At 36.9% G+C, this 7,661-nt stretch overlaps 1 long non-coding RNA gene across 1 annotated transcript in view; it reads left to right on the top strand.

The window, feature by feature from the left end:
• Window positions 1-5,321, top strand: part of LOC104910139 — an 88,898-nt gene extending 83,577 nt beyond the window's left edge. The window contains exon 6 of the long non-coding RNA XR_004159166.1: window positions 4,609-5,321. This is a non-coding gene — a long non-coding RNA (uncharacterized LOC104910139). The remainder of the gene's footprint in view (window positions 1-4,608) is intronic.
• The last annotated feature ends 2,340 nt before the right edge of the window (window positions 5,322-7,661 follow it).

Here is a 7,661-nt window from a genome sequence, read left to right as displayed (position 1 = left end):
GGGGGGTAGGAGGGAAGGGAGCAGGGAGACATATTTTGTTAGATACAGGAAAGTGAAACTCTCATCAGTGAATAACTGGTGTGTGGCAAATGTGGCGGCTTTTCAGGCAGATAGCACTGTATTTAGAAGTAATTGAGTAAGCTTTTAATGTTTGGTACTTTATTCCTTGTTTGTGTAATATCTGTAGGTACTCTGTAGTGTGACAGCAGTGTTCTCCCTTTCTACCTCTGCAGCACTTGTTGGTAATTTTTCATCCGTTTTTATGCACTGTGGATCCTTTATTTTTTACAAAATATCCTTACATATTTGATTTAAGATAAATGAAGAAATAGGACTGATAGGATAGTCTTTCACATGCTACTCATAGCTTTCCATCCTCCATCTTCCTATCCTCTCAAATTGCTTGAGTTACTAGGTTTCTAGACTACATTCTACATGCTGTTTCAGTACATACAGGAATGATCTTGATCTCCTGATCATTTGGATTAGCTATGGCTTGGCATACTAGCTGTACATCTGAGTTTTCTCTATGTGTTCTGCCAACAAAACAGCTGGCAGAGGCACAGGCTGGTGAACACGGGAGCCAGCTCTCATGTCTGAAGCCTGAGGCTCAGTAGTGTTTCAGCATTCAAAGATATGCTGGCTAGCTTGATGCTAGGATTTAGTGCTTGAGGATACTGTGAAGGAAGAGGAAGGAAAATACTCCATGAAGTTGGAGACAGTTTGATGAATTGTCATTAATCCGGAGTGTAGATCCGTGGTTCCCTAGTGCACCAATCAGCATGAAACTCAGTTGGAATTCTTAAGATGAATCATCAAAGAGTACTGCATGGTATAATGAGCAATGCCTAATATTTCTGCTGGCAGAAGTGAAAAAACAACAAAACAGAAAACCAGTTGCTCTTTCATCTTTAGCAGTGCCCGTTTGGCTTGTGATTTGGCCCATTCCGATGCTGTTGTCTGTGAATAGGCTGAGTTGGCAGTGTACAGATTGATTTAAGTGATTGTGGAATCAAGGGTGGGGGAGAGAAGCTGGAAACTTTTGGGTTGTCAGTAATTTTGAATTGCAAGGAACAAGTTAGCAGATCTACAGGTAATGCAGACAAGACAGCAAAGCTGCTCCTCCTGTCAAAGAAAGAAATCTATTTATTTCCAGACTAAATTCAGTTCTGAGCTTTAATTCTAAAGCTTTCTTCTAAACCATAAATAAATTGTGCTTTGTGAAATCTTTTCTATGCTGCTGATGGAGGTTTTTGAATATCATTTCTCTGAGGGAACTGTGCACCAATCTGAAACTGATTGTGTTTCTAGATGTTAAGTGTTAAAATGAAAGTATTCATGCTGTTGTAAAGTATTTTTTATATCAACATTTATCATTAGAAAGACTGAATGGATTTTTGCAACTTATTCATTAAATAATCTCTCCTTAGGATGAGTATTTAAAGGTTGGGTTCAAATTTAGAAATAGTTATGTCTGAAAAGACATGAATGAAAAACTAGAAGTGTCAAGCAAACCATTTATGTTCTGCTTTTTGGGATGTAAATTTAAGAAGATGCCCTCCATAAAGGTATTAAGAAACAAACTTTCTTCATCATTTCATATTGTCAGATTTCAATGTAAATCTTCTTGACTGAAAGTTAGTGTTTATCTAGGAGTCTCTAAAACCTAGCCTTTTGAGTATCTTTATCTTTCATAATAGGTTGGAGACCCAGCAACAAACTGGCTAGACATTTTAGATAGTAAAATGTGTTTTGTTTTTTTACCAAGGCGGATATAGTGGAGAATCATTACTTTAAACCATTTTCAGCTTTAGTAAATAATTCTGGCATTTTTTCTGAGTTCATCTGTTTTTACTCCAGGAAGTTTTGAATAATAGTAAAATGTTTACACTTAAGATAACAGACTCTGTATTACTGAAAGAAGTACCTAAGCATAGGGATTTAGCAACTGTGAATTATGTACTTTAAATAATTTCTGTATACTGACAGTTTTTCCTATGTACTGCCTCCCTAAAATGGAAAGAGTATGTTCTTACTTTTGTTACAGTTCAAGATACAGAAATCTTGGACACATCTGTTATGTCCTCAGAACAGAACTAGTGTAGCTTTTTGTCTCAAATTAGATTTATGTTGTGGTGGGGTTTTTTTGTTTGCTTGTTTGTTTGTTGTTGTTGTTGTTTGTTGTTGTTGTTTTGTGTTTTTTTGGACAGTTTTTGCTCTATGGCCATTGATAGACATGTCCCAAGTTTATAACAAGGTAATCAAGACATTTTAACCCTCTTGCTAGTAGTATAAGTGCTTGAAGTGTTCAGGAAGAGTTATGGTGTTTTTCCTTTATCAGAAATCATAGTTTCTGATCAGCAATTGATGTCATCAGCTGTTGACATCTACCAGCTGCTCCTTCTCCATTACCAACAGCTGCTTACAGGAAAATGAATCCTTCTTTCAGAAGCGTTCTTTAAATAAACTCTGTGGTTACCTGTCTTTTGATAATGAAACTTTATTCTACCACTTATTTAATCATTTAAAATATGCTATTTGTAAAGAATGAGGATAGCAGTGTGGTAATCTCTGGATCTGTAAAACACACCAGCAGGGACAACTGTAATTCGCTCTTATGCTAAATTATCCAAACAGTGTGCTTTAGCCTTAGTGTTGAAAGACCTGTTTGTGTGGGTAATGCAGTCTTCCTACCTATTAAAACTTTAGCCCTACTGTTATGTATCAAATTATGTTCTTGTTACCATCATCTCCCAGTTGTTGGGGTCTTAAGGGATTGTGGGATTGCTGTGATCATCTGCTTTGACCTCTTGTGCAATCTACACTAGCCAATTTCACTAATTCCTGTCATAGAAGGAAAAGGTAGAGATGGGAGTTTCAATACAAAATTAACAGCATATAAAAAGATGTGTGTGTGTTTGCATATAGATATTTAGACCACATCCTCCTCCTTTCATAGGGGGAAAAAAGCCTTCTGAATAACAAAGCTGTTACAGAAGGGAGAAAATTAACCTGTAACATGGAAGGCAAGTACTACACTGCTTAAAACGGTCAAGTAAAAAGTTTTCTGCAAAGTTTTTGATCCCTTTTTTCTCCTTGCTAATGAATACTGAAAGTGGGTATTTAATAGAGATTTTTTTTCAAGGAAGGCTATTTCTTGGAAGGCATTTTTTTTTTTTAATTTTACTATATGCTCTTGAAAATAATGATAACAGGTTATTGTAGAGTAATTTTAAGAAAATACACAGCCCGCTAAAAAGCTGTTGCTCTGTTGTTTGGCAGCCTGTGCTTTCTAGTGTTGCACTGATAGTATTCTCTGGAATAGAAAAACCTAAGGCTCAGAAATGTGAAGAAAACTCTCCTGCTGCATGAAAACTTCTCATTTCTGAACTGAAGTGATGAAAAATGTTACCTCTCAGACATTAACTGGGAAAAAATGGTGGAAGGAGTCAGCTCCATGGAAGACTAGGCTTTTATCAAATTAGTTAAGAAGAGTCTCTTGACCTAATGACTTAGTAGAGGGAATAAAAGATGTAACACAGAAATTCTGTAGTGAGTAGGAGAAGTTTGAAAAGTTATTATAGGACTGCCAAATGGAAAAATAAATGTGAGGGAAAAATAGTTTAAGGATGGGAGGGGGGGAGGAAGAATAGGGAGGGGAATCGAGAGGTTAAAGTAACAATTAATGTACTAGAGACAGCTTAATTTATATATCTCTGAGTCTATTTTCATGAAAGGCTTGAGGATCCTTTTAGGCAGCTATTTCTAAACAAGGATAGGCTTTGAACTCTTTTCTTACTAATAAAAATGTTTTAATATAATTGGGTATATCTGTACCATATTACAGGTATGATGTCATAGAATCATAGAATAATAGAATGGTGTGGGTTGAAAAGAACCACAACGATCATCTAGTTTCAACCCCCTGCTTCTTCTGACCTTTTATCTGGGGTAAATCGTAGTTGCATTTCATGCCTCAGATTTAGTTAAGTAGAAGCCAGGTGGCCAGAAAACATTAATTTTGTGGGTTTTTTTCCTTATAAATTTATTAATGTCTGTTATTATCCTAATTTTAACTTTTCTTATGTAGCTTTTACAATGTATCAGAAACAGCATTCTTAGAAATGCTGAAATTTCTGAAATGTTAATGAAACATCAGCATTTCTTTCTGTCAAAGTTTTGCCTTTGGTCCACATTTGGGATAAAATACCTATTTTTTCTTTAAATTCACTTTATGTTCTAGAGTTGGCATACTTTTCCAGCAGATCTATTCTTTACTATGTCATCTTTGACTTTGAGTTATGTAGTTTATTTTGACAGACTGAGAACTGCATCTGTTTTTAGGTTTTTGTTTTATTATTATTATTATTATTTTTCTATTGAGGATGTGAAAAGAATCTAGACTATTTTTAAGGGTAATCAATTGGAGACTCCGTATGTAATTCTCCTGTAAGAACTTCAAATTACCTTGTGCACATGAAAGGCCCCTAGGAAAGAGAAGCAGGGGTCTGTGAATTGGAGAAGCATATGATGATATGATTTCCGTGATGATCACAGCTTCATTTTTCATTGCTCCTGAAACCACTTTCTTCTCTTTCCCTGATCCAGGCCCTTGTGTGAGCATGCCGAGTCTATCATGTACTGTTATCTCTGGTGCCATTCTAACGGATAAAGGTAGAAGGGTAATGTGCCAGCAGGTCCCACCTTCATGTCTGTTGTGGAAGATTTATAGTTTGAGATGTGTTCCTCCTGCCCTAATTCATCTTCTAAGCATCTTTTTTAAATGCATAATGCTATGCATCTTCTGAAATAGAACGTCCTTGTGAGAATGAGGGGCTGAGAGCACGATGCCAGCTGGCTAACATGGATGGGTTTACATGAATGTGCAGAAAATCTTTGAAAGCAAAATGCTGTGATAATAATAGCTGAGTTTACCTGGTACTATTTTATCAATTGTCCTTTTTTTTTATTTTAGCATCTACTTGTAACATTTTTTTTCCCCATTAATGTTTAGGAACAAGATCAATAGAACTCCATACATAGAACTTCTTAACCCAAAATAAAACAAGTGAAAAACCCTTTGAAAATATGTCCAGGTTTATTTTTTTTATATCTGCAGAAAAAGTTGAAAATGAGATATTTGATATGCAACTGTTGATTTAATTATTTAATGCTGTTTTCTAACTGGTAGTTTATTTGTCAGTGTTCTGAACTGTATGTCCAGCTACAAGAAACCTACAGAAACCCCAGGCAAGCAGTAACAACAAAAAGAAAATCTGTTGGCTTTTATATTCTGGAGTTATAAGACAAATTTGTTTTAAATTTCATCTGAATGTTCTTTTCTTCCCCTATTTTTTCAACAGTAATTTTTTTTTTTTTTTTTTTTTTTTTTTTACATAGGGAAGGTAATGGCAGTCTGTACTGCATTGTAATCAACTACCTATGGGGCCTGATCTCTGTTTTCCCTACTGATTTGGCAGTCAAACACTTCTGAACCTGTCTCTTCTTCACATCTCCAAAAGATCACATCAGAGTAGTATGGTGGTCCGGAGAGGAAGGAAGCTGCTGCCCTTTGAGTGACTAAAATGACCCACTAAAGTGGGTTCCATTTCTGGCTCTCAGAAGATTTTCTGCAAGGATTTGGTAAAGGTGTTCTGTCTGGCTTCTATATATATAAAAAAAATAAGTTCCATGGCATTTAGGTACTTCATAAATTACATTAACATTTATGAAATGTCTAAAGGGTTGTGCTAATGAAGGGGAGGTATGTGAAGAAGTATAGAGTAGTTGTAACAGCTGCAGCAACTTGAGGGTTTCTTGTTGTTTGTTTCTTTTGCACTGGCATAGAATTTAAACCAAAAAGCATACTCTTGAGAACTTGTTCATGATCACAGATCTGTCTACACTTTGAAGCTGCAGCAGTTCTGATACTGAACTGGAGTGCTAATAAATGGTTTCCATTCAGAGAAGTTGCATATTTAATCCAGGTAAATTTGTCTACAGAAACTTGGCACTTTTCTCTCTGCCTTTCCTGAAGGACTCTAGCTGATGTTTCAAAGTACTCCTGTTGGGTCAGACACACTGCAAAAATAGCAGTGGCGGTCCTCTTAGAACAAGGAAGGTGGAATGCTTCTTCACGCTCTTTCCGCAAATCGAGTTCCCAAGTTTGTCTGTACTTAGAAGACCTTACTGTATTTCATAGAACGACTTATTTCTGTGCATGAATTTTATGTAAATTACGACAAAACATAGGCTTTTGAGTGTGATGCATGGCAGGAAGGCAAGGTACAATGGGCACAAGTTGATATGAGAGAGTCAGATGATTGTCTGTAAAGACACTTGCACCCTGAGGACAGTCAAGAAGTGTGAAAGGCTATGCAATTTCCATACTTTAAGGTTTCAAGATTAGACTGGATAAAGCACTGAGCAGCGTAGTCAGACCTCAGAGCTGAGAGCTGGCCCTGCTTTGGCTGGGATTTTGAAGATCCCATCTGCCTGACTCTTTGATCCATTAATTTCTATAACATTAATTTCTCTGTTGCTCAGAGTTTTGGAGTACATGCAGTGTGATGAATTTGAGAGCGGTGGCTGTTTGGGGTTTGTTTCCTCTTTGCTGGAAAGAGGAGGGTGATATTTCATTGGGACTTAGTTAATATTACGCTGACCTCTTTGGCTCATATTCTCTGATGATGTTTCTATAAGGTAATAATAGTATAGACCACTTGAGGATTAGTTCTGTACTGCTTTTTGATTAGGTTTTCACAAGCATTGTTCCCTGTTGTGATGAAAGCCAGCAGTGAGACTTCTGGGCATTGCTTCATCAGAGGATGATGGGAAGTGGGAGCAAGGGACCAAAAGGTTTTTACAGGGACACTGCTAAATCCTGAGAGAAGCAGCAGGCAGAATCCTGTTCTTAACAGGCATGTCTATGGAACTGTTTTTGTATTTTGTACAGATCCACTTTCACCCTTCTACTTCCACAGTGCAGAGAACTAAGAGCTCACAAAAAAATAGAGGAATAACAGTTGATGGCGCACAGGCTTGGTTTAGGCTGACTTCTGAAATCTGGGATGAGATATGAGTGAGTACAATGTTTGACTATTTCCCTCATGCTGTTGTAGGTGACTAACTTCAATTCAGACTGTAAGTCTGCACTTGTTTTCATATGAAAGGATAGCACAGGCCCAAATTTTCTTCTCTTCATTGTCTAGAAATTTCCTTTTCTAACATATAGCTGCAGACAGACTTGACTCTAATCTGTACTACTGTGAGGCAAGTTTAAAATAGAGCATGATTCTAGGGAGACAGAGCTGGTGTCCAAAAGATGATGTGTGGACATAGCTATGTTATATTTTCTCCCGTCTCTCTTATCCTAAGGCAATCTTTCTGTAGCTGTTGCACAGTTTTTATGTATTTTTCATGAAAATTATCAGATTGAGATAAAAAGGCTCTTCTCTAGTTTGGCATCCTGACTGTTGAGGAACAGTGAAGTTGGACTGTACCTATTAGCTGAAGTAAGGTGAAAATACAGCTCTGACAGTTCCTATTTGCAGATGGTTCTAAATCTAGGAATGAAACATAGCTCAGCTTGAGCCCACTATCTATCTCTATGTTATTTAGATCTATATGTGCTGCAGGAAACTCTGGTCTCGTGCTGATCT

The sequence above is a fragment of the Meleagris gallopavo genome, chromosome 3, assembly GCF_000146605.3.
Source record: "Meleagris gallopavo isolate NT-WF06-2002-E0010 breed Aviagen turkey brand Nicholas breeding stock chromosome 3, Turkey_5.1, whole genome shotgun sequence".
In the NCBI taxonomy this organism is placed as follows: domain Eukaryota; kingdom Metazoa; phylum Chordata; class Aves; order Galliformes; family Phasianidae; genus Meleagris; species Meleagris gallopavo.
Note: the sequence above shows the minus strand (reverse complement) of the source record. Positions and strands in the feature narration are given on the sequence as shown.